Source organism: Suricata suricatta, chromosome 4 (assembly GCF_006229205.1).
Source record: "Suricata suricatta isolate VVHF042 chromosome 4, meerkat_22Aug2017_6uvM2_HiC, whole genome shotgun sequence".
NCBI classification, from domain to species: domain Eukaryota; kingdom Metazoa; phylum Chordata; class Mammalia; order Carnivora; family Herpestidae; genus Suricata; species Suricata suricatta.
The window spans coordinates 84,567,799-84,580,409 of NC_043703.1; the positions used below are offsets into that span (position 1 = coordinate 84,567,799).

General features: G+C 37.7%; 1 long non-coding RNA gene across 2 annotated transcripts; it reads right to left on the bottom strand.

The window, feature by feature from the left end:
* Positions 1 to 369: 369 nt before the first annotated feature.
* On the bottom strand, positions 370 to 10,052 carry LOC115289258. Of its 2 annotated transcripts, none has more exons than XR_003907515.1 (3): positions 10,000 to 10,052; positions 2,858 to 2,938; positions 370 to 500 (listed from the first exon to the last, which is right to left on the bottom strand). It is a non-coding gene; the product is annotated as an uncharacterized LOC115289258 (long non-coding RNA). The 2 variants fall into 2 exon arrangements; XR_003907516.1 differs by having other exon boundaries at positions 370 to 503.
* Between the last annotated feature and the right edge of the window lie 2,559 nt (positions 10,053 to 12,611).

The window sequence follows — 12,611 nt, forward strand, 5'->3', positions numbered from 1 at the left end:
CTGTAACAAATCCAAAAACTCATTTTATAATACCTTAAATCTACCCATTGTAATGTAGCTCCACAAGTGTAAATCCACATCAAACTTTGCTCATGAATGTGGCTGGAAGATTACGTATATTACCATTGAAAGCAAAAGGGAAGCAGTGAATTAGAATGCAGTGGATCTAGCAAAAATAACTTTCAGTAAATCTTCTTTTAATGCATAGTTTACAATTTTCTTTTGCTCAGCATGAAACTGATTAAGATCCCCCTTCTAAAGAATATTTTCCTCCTCACAGAGAGGCATTGTTTAATATAGTTACAGCCCCCAATACTTGACAAAGCAGAATTTCAATGCCACAAATGTGATGCTTGTTTAACAGCAGCAGAGAGTATTAATAATTTATTTATTTGAATGTAGAATAGGTTCCAATTATAGTATTTCACATGGTGCTGTAACTGAACACATATTCTCTTCGAGGTAGAGAGAAATCTTCAGTGGAAGCTAGCTGTTCATATCTGCTGGAGGAACTCAGAAATTGATAGACAGTGTTAAATATTTTTCACCAGGTGTCACTTAAGAGTTACATTTTAAATGATTAAATATGAAAAGTGAAAGCTCCACTAAGGAATGAAACAATGAAAAGAAAACAAAGAGAAAACTTCTATAAACTAACTAGTAGTAAACTCTATTCTGGAAATCTATAAAATGAAGGAGGAGAATTAATCCCCAGCATTGGACTTTTAAGACTTTGTTCTTTAAAACAACTGAATACTATGATCAGTTTAGTTTGAGGCAAAGCCTAAGAACAAAATAATGAGAACATTAAAACACTTGTTTCAATATCTGGCTAATAATCCATGGTTGTGTTTCTGAGACACCAAATTACTTAGTTCCGTGAATCAGAGTCAACTTAAGAAAACAACAAACAAAAACATCAAATAAACTTTTTATTGAAATAACCTTTTAAAGAGTACTGAGGGCCCTATTTTACTAATGGATTATTTTCTGATACAAGTGCAGACAAAATCTAGAAAACAAAAAATGATTTTAAAAGTTGAAATGGATGCTATTTAATTATTCTGATTACAAAATATATCTAAAAACTTATTAGAGAATTGTTCATTTTCTGGCCCCTCACTAGGATATTAGGAGGTGTTGTTTCAAGTGTGTTTTCTTCTTTTATTTCCCCCAAATACCCCTAACTTCAGTGAGGTCAAGTGGAGAGCATCCCAAGAAAGAAACATTTTTGGACTTGGATACAAAGAATATTCAAAATATGATGTCTACACTCTAATGGGATTCCTTTTTAAAAATGTTTTAAATATTTTCTTTCATCTTGTAAAATCTTGCTAATGAGATATGCATAAAAATATACACTCAGAAAAAAAAATTCAAATGTGTGTCCAACACAGCACAACAGGAATACTTTTGATGGAAGGAATGCCCACCTGCCTGCTCAGTGTCCGAAGGCTCGCTTCCACCCATCCACTGTTTCTTGTCCTCCTCACCAGAACCCTATAAAGCCCTCTGCGGAAACTTGGGGAAGCAGATTAACTTCTATGTTAAAGTGTCTTGTGCAGGGATGCCTGGTGGCTCAGTCAGTTGAGCTTCCAACTTCAGGTCATGAACTCACGGCTCGTGGGTTTGAGCCCCACATCAGGCTGTGCTGGCAGCTCAGAGCCTGGAACCTCCCTCAGCTTCTGTGTCTCCCTCCCTCTCTGCCTCTCTCCCACTCGTACTCTATCTCTTTCTCAAAAATAAAGACACATGTGAATGAAGTAAAAAAAGTATCTTCTCCAGATGAGATTTTTTTCATATTTTTAGAAGTAAAGAGGTCATTGAGAAAAGAAATTGATGGTAGCCTTTAAATTACATTGTAAATGATCAGACGATACTTCCATGTCAAGAACTTGTTCAGGCATTGAGACGCTACAAAGAATTAGCACTTTTCCTTTCTATTTGTTATCTAGCAGTGTGATTCAAAAAGAAGCCAACTCTTCACTTTTACGGTGATGTACCATCTTTAGTTTTCTAGAGTAGCGGACCTTCTTTCCTTTGATCCCAGAAGAAAGAACCTATATTTGGTTTTAAAAATGAGTATTACAAGAGTAATAGAGATTCTTGTCGCTCAGCTTTAACACTTACTTAATCTCTCCTTAAGAGAATCAGACAGCAGCAGCATGTCCAAAGCACCCTGTAAACATCATCACCTGCCTTATGAAACTACCATAGGTATCGGATTTTTAACAAAGCTACAAGAATCTTGATTATTATATCCATATATTGTTTTTAGACATTTTAACATCCTTATATCTTAAAGGTTTACTGGGTCTACAGCTTGGGAATAACACTAATATTGTACGGAATTTTTTTATTTACATGTGTTACTGCATTTCATCTTCAAACCACAGGAAAGAACAATGCTAGCATTTCTCAAGCACTTGCTGGTGCCTAATTCTGTACTAAGTCTTTTCAAAGGATTACCACACATCACCTTTAGATAACCTCTTTCAGTAAACCCTTGTGTCCTAGTTTAGAAAACATCCCCAGAACACAGCCCGCAGCCCACAGCCTCACACAGCACGTGCAACTCTGAGCGTTAAGCTCCACAGCCACCCCTGAAAATGGTCATATTACCACCCGTAATTGGGGTCACCTCCACCCAGCTGCCCAGATCTTCATAGTCTTGACACACAGAAGAGGGGGTAGTGGAGGTGGAGCCTTAGAAGGGATATTTAGAGCATGAAAGATTTCCTTGACAATGTGTTGGTAAAAGTAGAAATTAAGCTTTAAAAAGATTGTGTTTGCTATTCCGTTTTTAGGAAAGAAGATAAGCAATATAGTTTCTAATGGGCTTACTGGTTTTCCTCACCATTGCAGGCCACCGGGCGGTGCCTGGTGCATAGCAGAGTCCATAAGCGTTTGCTGACAGATGCAGGAACGAAACTCCTCTCTGTAACCAAAGGCACTGGCTGTAATAATCGTACATCCACGCCATAAAGGGCACCGAAAGCCCCTTCCTGCCACTCTGGCCTCTGCAAAGAGCCAAGTCAAGGACCAGCATTTTAGGGGCAGGGACAATCAGAACAAGGGCCTGGAAAGCTACAGAAAAGGCAATTCCATGCGTGAGGGTGAAGACAGCTGAGTGTCGAGGAGCCTTGTGTGGGAGGAGGGAGCCCTGGCACCAACACAGACTTCCTCTGCAGAGAAGAGCCGTCTTCAGCCAGAAGATGCCCTCCAGGAGTCCCCGGGCACCCCGCTCAGTGCCGCCAATGGGGCCATGTGTGAGCAAGGCACCTGACTTTGGTTGGAAACAGCCCCCCCTCCCGTTTAAGATGGGGCTCCAGCAGGAGAGGCTACGTCTACCCATCTTAGTCTTACCAACTCTACCATGATGTAAAGTTCATATCTGAAGCAAAGGGTGTCTGGAGGGCTGCTTGAGGCAATATGCGTGGTGCCACTTGCTAAATGATCGAGGTAGACCTTAGTGTGAAAATTCTTCCGGTCCACATTTCCTGGGAGCTGTGGTGCTCAGGGTGAGGACAGGGTCTCATAGACCTGGCTCCCCTTCTCAGCTCTGCTGTCTGGGTGGCCTCAAGTGAGCCACTGAAGCCCAGTTTTTCTCATTGGATTTGCATGCACCATCATAGGGCCCAGCTCCCGGGCATAGTGTTACACTGCAGTAAGACAACATCAGTCCCGAGAAGCAGCCAGCTGGACGAAGGGTGGCATGTCCTGTGCACGGGGTGGACATTGAGCCATGGGTGTAGGTCATGCTCAAAGCACGCAACACAACCCAAGTGTGGGACCACGGGAACGCGCTTCGTAGTTGAGATGGTAGAGGAACAGTCTGGATGCAGAGTGAGGGGCTTCTCTTTGCCATCCCTCTGGTCTCTTTGGTCATGCTCATCCCTGAGACATAGGTCACAGAGGCCACCAGCCTGGAGAAGGAGAGCAGCACCCTTCTCTGTCTGTCCCCTCTGCAACAGTACAGATTCAGAGCTGCTGTCTTCTGGCCACAGAACAGAGCCCCATATCCGAAAAAACAGTGACATTTCCTCCTCACCAAGGGCTCCTTAAGGAGTATGTTTAACTTCTGGAGTCACACCAGCCTCTCTCATGATGCTCATTTTTGGTGAAAACAGTGCAGTGCACGTCCTGCACTCAGCCTCCAGCTTACCTTCTTATGTCTACTGCCTTTCCCCCAAGCGTGCATCAAAACAAGGAGTAAGGGAGAGGTTAGGTAGGGGAGGTGTCAGCATCTTCACCAATATTTCCCACAAACTTACAGACCTCTTCTGGAATGGTGCAGAAGCAAAGGGGCTGGCAGAGTGTCACTGGTTATGAGACAGTCTGTGGGGACAAGGTCACCAGGGGAAAGGAGCCCTGGAGAAATGAGACTAGCTGTCCACCTAACACTTCCACATATTGATGGAGAAAGACTTGCCTAGATGCGACCTGGAATTACTCAATCTGTGAACACAATTGTTAGCAAGGTTATCTTTTCTCAAAACTGCCACAGGGGCACCTGGGGGGCTCAGTCAGTTGAGTGTCCAACTTCAGCTCAGGTTATGATCTCACAGCTCATGAGTTCAAACCCCTCATTGAGCCCGCTGCTGTCATTGCAGAGCCTGCTTCAAATTTTCTATCCCCCTCTCTCTCTCTGCCCCTCCCCACCTTGTGCTCTCTCAAAAATAAATAAATCTTAAAAAAAAACTGCACACAGTGTATTTGTGGAACAATTATCTGCAAACTTCGAGCCAGCCCACCCCACATACTGCAAAACCATGTGAACAACAGCTTAGGGTAATGCTCAAATTTTAGGAAACAAGAATGCACTGCCCCCAAAGGATACAAAGGATGAGCTTTCATCCTGACCTCTCAAGAAGTATTTGAATGAAATCCATATACTTATGTTTTCTAGAATTGCAATTATAAACTTACTTCCTAAAAGAGGATTGATTATAGTTATGATAGAACTGACTATTGACAAACATTCTCCTCTTGATGAAGGAGATATATGACAGAGGATGGGACCATAATGTGATAACGTTTCCCTCCATTGTACATGGTGAATGGGTTATGCCATTTGGATCCAGACAGAAAAAGTCTGAGAAAGACACAAGGATTGTTCTTTCAATTTTGTTTTGTTTTGTTTTGTTTTCCACAAGCTATCAGACCCTATTACTAAAAAGTAAGAACCAGTACGATTCTTATTCAGAGATAATTGGAGAGCAGCTTTATGGTCTGGAGAGTAATGGACTGGTGTGCACATTCAAAGTTGAGGTCCGCAAGGTGTGAAGGGCCAGCTCCTGGATTTGCCTTCCAGGTTCTGACCTTCCCTGAAGGCTAAATGTGGCAGGCAAAATGCAGCATTCTTACCTGCTGTGATTTTAAAAGGAGCTGAAACCAAATAAATTATTTTAGTCCCCATCTCGCATGTTTTTAAAAAAATCAAAAGTATATCATTAGTAATAAACTATGACTTCATTAGAATGTTTCACATAACAGGATTAGAGAAGAATGTGTCAATGATTGGCAAAGGTTAGCCATTCATTAATTAACACCTTTATATGAATACAAACTTGTTATTATACGTGAAGGATTAACATTAAAATAAGCCATGACACTTATGAGTATTTTTTTTTAAATCTCAGAATTTACATTTAATAGGTTGATTCAAAGATAGTTTTTTTAAATCCCCATTTCAAAAAAATTTTTTTTTCTGGGTAAAAGATGAGTGTATTTTCATTGTTAGTGCCCCTAACAATCCCTAAGGAAGACACTACATCATTTTATTTTTTGTATAAACTTGCACTAATTTTAAATGTGCTTTCACTTTGTCACCTGTCTGCAGAAACAAAGCACAAATGTGAGTCTAGTTTCCATGTGTCATTCAGACCGTTTTTCGCCAGAATTCCTCTGGCTGACTCAAATGCTGACTCTTCCCACCGGGAACATCAGTCAGAAGAAAAATTGGCCAAATCTAATTCACTACATAAAAATTTAGTGCTGTTTTCTAAAGTTTGTCACAGGTCAACAGTTTTCCATCAAATGGTTAAGAGAAACAGAAACAGGGCTTTCTCTGGTAGCTAGCTCTAATCTCATTTTCATTCAAAAATATAGTTAAATTACCTTTTCGTATTCTTACTCCTTGTAAAATAATACACTTTTTTTCATTACAAAGGTATTTCGAAGGAAAAGGTATTCCTCCTTGGAAATGATTGAGGCAGGATTAAGTGAAAGGAGAAATGGCTTGCTATGGCCATCTATTTCTAGTTAGGACAGATGGGGCGTGGCTCACAAAGAGGTACCCTTTGATCTTAGTTTCATCTCCAAAAAAGGCAAAGAGAGACTACGCAGTAAGATTCAAGTACTTGTTCTCGCAGGTAGGTTATTTCTAAATTTTGGTTTGTTACCTAGTTTAAGGGGAATCTGGCAAGGTGTGTTTGTATTTAAAATAATCATTAGAATTACAATGGCCTCGGTCCCATTGAGAATCTAAATACCTGGTAAATATCCACTGATGCATTTAAGCACTGAACTTTGTTGAATTTTTCTAATGCACGTTCCTTATCAAGCACTCCTATAATTGAATGCATAGATACATGAATTCATGAATCTAAATCATGGAACACATAAATTACTTATTTTAAGTAGTAGATTGTTTTAAAAATAAATGTATTCTTTGAAGAGATGTTAAAAACAGTCTATAGTCAAGCCATATAGGTCTTTAAGGCACATTCCTCACTTGGTGAAAATAATTTGAACCATTTATGAGTTAGAATGCAAGCTGATGTGAAGACACAGACTGTAAATATATGTACATTTGTGTGTTTGTAGGAAAGCTCTCTGGCCAGCTCAGATTACAAGGACCGAATGCCCACCTAATCTAATATCTTTCCTAAACAATCTGGTAATTTTGTGTATGCATTTCTCACTCTGTTGTATGCTGTTATTTTTATTAATCAAAAATAACAAGATAGGCAATTAAGGAACTGCTGACTCATTTTTAAAAAGTAATTTAATTCTAGTTTAGGAGGAATTTATCATCACTGAGCCATTAACTCTTTCAAAACTTTCTACTCCTTATTTGACAACACAGATGCTTCATGCGTGGTAACCAAATACCCAGAAGCATATTGACGACTACTTGGACTTTACAATTCTAATCGTGTCGGAGCCATATCAAGCCGCACAGTCCTGCTTTTTATTTAAGGAGACTTTAAACACAGTAAGGTGAGTGTCACATTGCAACTTTGATTTATACTAGACACATTTCCTTTATGTTTAGCTGATTAGGGAAAAAATAACTGAAAAAAGTTTATATGAATTTTTGATGGCTTTAATTTCTATTTCTCCTTTTTACCAGGTTTGCCAATACCTCTGGTTTAGGTTTATATTCAGGAACATATGCTACTTTTTATTTTCATATTCCATAGAATAGCAAAATATTACATAATATATAGCATCATAAGTTATATATAGCATTATGTACTACATGTTATATGTTATGGATAGAGAAATATTACCTATAATAAATATATATTTTATGTCCATTTAATTATATAATGACTTGAGCTCCAAAATAAAAGGTGAGTCTCCAAGGTTAACAAGTAAATGTACTTATAATACAAATACATTTATATATATTATACACAGCATTTATTTGTATTTATAATACAAATACATTTACGTGTATTATAAGTAGCATTAAGAATAGCCTAGGAAATACAGTTTGAAAGCATAGCTTCAAATATCCATGGCACCTAATTTTACCAACTTTAAAAACATATAAAATCTAAAATTCTAACAGTTGTAAAATATTGCTGTCATTATCACTAGTGAATTTAAATGTTCAAAATTTAGTTGACATCCAGCTGACATCCAACATCATAGCTGTTGCAGGCATGCAGCACTTTGGTTTGCTATTTGTGTACCCCGTGAGGTACCCGTGAGGTACCCACCCTGCTGAGTCTAGTTACCATGTGTCACCACGCACAACTACAAACATTTTGTGCATGCCTGACAAAACCTCTTGACATTTACTCTCCCCAACTCTCAAACAGGCAATACAATATTAGGGACTATTGTCCGCATGCTGCCTATGACACCCTCATGACTTACTTAGTTTACAGCTGGAAGTTTGTGCCTCTTCACCTCTTTACCCATCCCGTCCCTGACTCGCCTCTAACCACATTCTATTCTCTGTATCTGTGAGTTATGTTTCATTCTGTTGTATGGGTTCAATGTTTTGCTTTTTGAAATTCCACATGTACGTGAAATCACATGCTATTCACCTGTCTCTAATTCATTTCACCTCACATAATACCCTCAGGGTCCACCCGTGTTGTCACAAATGGCAAATTTCATGATGTTTTATGGCTGAGTAGTATTCCATTGTGTGTGTGTGTGTGTGTGTGTGTGTGTGTATGCTATATATATGTGCATATATATATGTGTGTGCATTTGTAGATTATGTATGAATATATACATATGTGACATAAATATATCACATCTTCTTTATCCATTAATCCATTGATGGATGCTTCAATTACTTCCATATCTTGACTACTGTAAAACAATGCTGCAATGAATATAGGGGTGCATATGTTTTTTTGAATTAATGTTTTTTCTTTGACTCAATACTCAGAAGTGGATTTGCTGTATCACATGGTAGTTCTATTTTTAATTTTTTGAAGAAACTTAAACTACTTTCCACAATGGCTGCACCAATTTACATTTCTATCCTTCTCTCCACATACTCACTAACACTTGTTATTTCTTGGCTTGATAACAGCCCTTCTGACAGGTATGAGATACTATCTCATTGTGGCTTCGTTTTGCATTTCCCTGATGATGAGCAATTTTGAGCATCTTTTCATGTGCCTGGTGCCATCTTTGGGAAGTCCTTTTTGGACAAATATCTATCTTGAGCTTTTGCTCATTTTTAAATCGGAGTGTTTTATTGTTATTGTTATTGAGCTAGATGAGTTCTTTATATATTTTGGATATATGATTTGCAAATATTTCTCCCACTTAGTAGGTTGCTTTTTTATTTTGTTGATGGTTTTCTTTGTGCAGAAGTATTTTAATTTAATGCAATCTCATTGTTTATTTTTGCTTTTGTTGTCATTGGTTTTGGAGTCAGATCAAAAAAATATACATTGCCCAGAGTAATGTCAATGAGCATACCATCTACATTTTTTCCAGGACTTTTTTATGTTTTAGTCTTATATTCAAGTTTTTAATCCATTTTGAATTAATTTTCATGTATGGTGTAGATAGTGGTCCAGTTTCCCTTTTTTATATGTGGCTTCTTTGCAATTTACCCAAAACCGTGAATTGAAGAGACTCTCCTTTCCCCATTGTATATTCTTGCCTCCTTTGTCATAAATTAGTTGACCATATATGCTTGGATTTATTTCTGTCTTTCTATTTTGATCCTATGATCTGTGTGTCTGTTTCTATGTCAATATCATACTGTTTTGATTACTATAGCTTTATACTGTAAATTGGATTCAGGTAGCACAATGTCTCCAGTTTTGCTGTTTCTCAAGTTTGATTGCTTTGGCTATTTGGGATCTTCTGTGATTCCATACAAACTTTAGGATTGTTTGTTCTATTTTTGTGGGGGGAAAAAGCCACTGGAATTTTGATAGGGATTGCATTTATTCTTTAGATTCTCTTGAGTAATAAGGACATTTTTACAATTTTTATTCTTCCAGTCTATAAGCATGGAGTACCTTTTCATTCAATTGTGTCTTTCAATGTCTTATAGTTTTCATAGTGAAGGTTTTGACCTCCTTGGTTAAATTTATTCCTAGGCATTTTATTCTTTCTGACATCATTGCCAATGTGAATGTTTTCTTAATTTCTCTTTCTGATAGTTTGTTGTTGGTGTATAGAAGTGCAACAGATTTGGAGTGAGAATCCTATGTCCATTTCACATATGGTGTATATTTTACTTACATTTTTGTATGTAAGCTTATATTCAAATATATGTGAACCTACCTAGTATATTATTTCAGTTCAGTTACTGCATTCTTCATCTCTGTGACTTCTGTTTAATACTTTCTTGTTATTTTCTGTCTCTTTGTTGAAGTTCTTTGTGAGTTCACCCATTGTTCTCTGGAGTTCCATGTGCACCTTCATGACCATCCCTCAAAACTTCTTATCAGGTAAATTACTTACCTGTGTTTCATTAAAGTTTTTTTCTGGGGTTTAATCTTGTCCCTTTATTTAGAACATATTTCCTCAATTTCCTCATCTTGCTTGACTCTCTGTGTTTGTTCTCTATGTGTTAGGTGAAAGAGTTACCTCTATTAAGTTTGTAGAGGTATCCCTGTGAGGTGATGAACCTTATTCTTTACACATGTCCCAGTTCTTGATTGTCTCTCAAAACTTCTTTTTGAATGGTTTCAGACCTGTCAGGTCCAAAAACATAAGCCAGATGTTTTGAGGGCTTGTTTCCCCAGTGCAGGTGGAGGTTCCTTATACAGGACACAAACCCCTTGCTCCTCCCAGCCATCAGCACAGAGCCTGACACGGGGCTCAAGCCCACAAACTGTAAGATCATGACCTGAGCCAAAGTTGGATGCTTAACCCACTGAGCTACCCAGGCACCCAGCCAGTGGTGGGGTTTTTGATGAGACCAAATTTCTGACTCTCCTGCTGAACCTGATGTTGCCCTTTTATCCCTTGCAGTGGAAAAGCTACTAAGTTCGCTCTCAGGCCCTTTCCAGACGGAAATTTTCTGTACGCAGCTCTAGGTTTGCTGTGTCTGCTGGGGAACTTGAGTTCAGGATCTTCCCATGACCCCATCTTAAACTGCCTCCCCCCAAATTTAGTTTTGAAGTGAACATGGATTACATATTTCTTAAAGTTTTCAAAAATTTACCAATTTTTTTTATATTCGAATGGATTTGTTCCCCATTTGTAAAGGTCCACACAGGCTTTGAAAATAAAAAATATTATAACTTTAAAAATAGTTTGCAGGATTTTTTTCCTATAAAGATGCAAGAAGATGAGTCATTCATCTGGAAAAATAAAACGATAGTGAAGACATATGTGTTTATATTAATATTAATTTTATTTATTAATTATCAACTACTTCTGTGCTGAACTAGTTCATAATTTTATTGGTAATTTGGCAACTTATTATGCAGCACTGCAAACTTCACTATTCAATGGTCATAGTATAGAAATAAATACAAGTTGGTGAGAATTTTTTGACTGAAATATTCCTTCTAAATCACTAGACTAGCCAACAGCAACTCAAAATTTTTTTGGCAAAAGTGTCTAGGATCCAAGCCATACCAATTAAGTAAATCAATATCTGATTTTTTAAAAATCTCATTTTTTAAATATACACCAAGAAGTACCTACTGGGAGTTTATAAATTAGCCTGAGTTTGACACATCCAAATATAAGTCAGTATTTGAATGACAGCAAGAAATAAAGGTTAATACTATTTGAGTCTTTGGGATGAGAATCATTATGCCTATGTTGCATAGGATATATGTTTTATTTACATTTCTCTGTGTGTGATTATATTCCTACATGTATGATCTTTTGCTTGAAAGTGTCATATCCTGGACTCGCGGTGTGAACAGCCCGGGTATTCTGAGTGTGATCCTATTTGCTGTCCAGTCTCTCTTCTTTGAGGGTTAGGGTATAAGAGATTCACTAAGATGATCGTTCTAAAACTGCTTCTTCAAAGCAAAAACGTTTTAGTCTTAGCAGGTCATTGATCAAAAATCTCTAGGCTAAGTAACTGTGTGATGGAATATAAAAGATCACCCACTGAATTTATTTTATTGGAAATAAATTCGCTATAAGTATAAATTCGAAGTGTCAGTATTATAGGGGTGCCTGGGTGGCTCAATCGGTTAATCATCCAACTTTGGCTCAGGTCATCCTCTCAACAGCTTGTGACTTTAGACCTCATATCAGGCTCTGTACTAACAGCTCAGAGCCTGGAGCCTGGTTTGGATTCTGTGTCTCCAACTCTCTGTTCCTTCCTCCCCAATCCCCTCCTCTCAAAAATAAACATTACAAAAATTCAAAGTGTCAGTATAAAATACAACTACATAGGAAATCAAGGTAAATACTCACCTAACTGGAAACTTCTTGCTAAAACATACACTCACTCTAATAATGCTTTTGCTTTGAACATTTTGAAACACTTATTTATTTGGAAGTGACCTTGTACTTTATTTGTGAGTCCCCTTACTTTATAGTTTTACTCTATTTTTGACCCAGAAGAGAATTAGTTAGCCCAGTCATTAATTTACCAAAATAAAATAACATTTTACTGGTTAAAATGAATTTCAGTGAATAGAACACATACTCAAAAAACATTTGTTATTAATGATAATATTTTAAGGAACATACTAGTAACTTCCAAAGAAAAATTCTACGATGTGTTTGAACACCAGCGCAAGATTTGAAAAAATATGTAAAGTCTTGAGATGCCAGGCCAAACAGAGACATATGGGCACTATGGAAAGTCTAACACTAATTTTAAGTGATTCTTCAGTATTTGACTTAGAAGAGGGACTTAACATTGCATGGGGAAAGCCCAAGAGACGCCTCGCCCACCTCAATGTGGCACGTCTACTGAT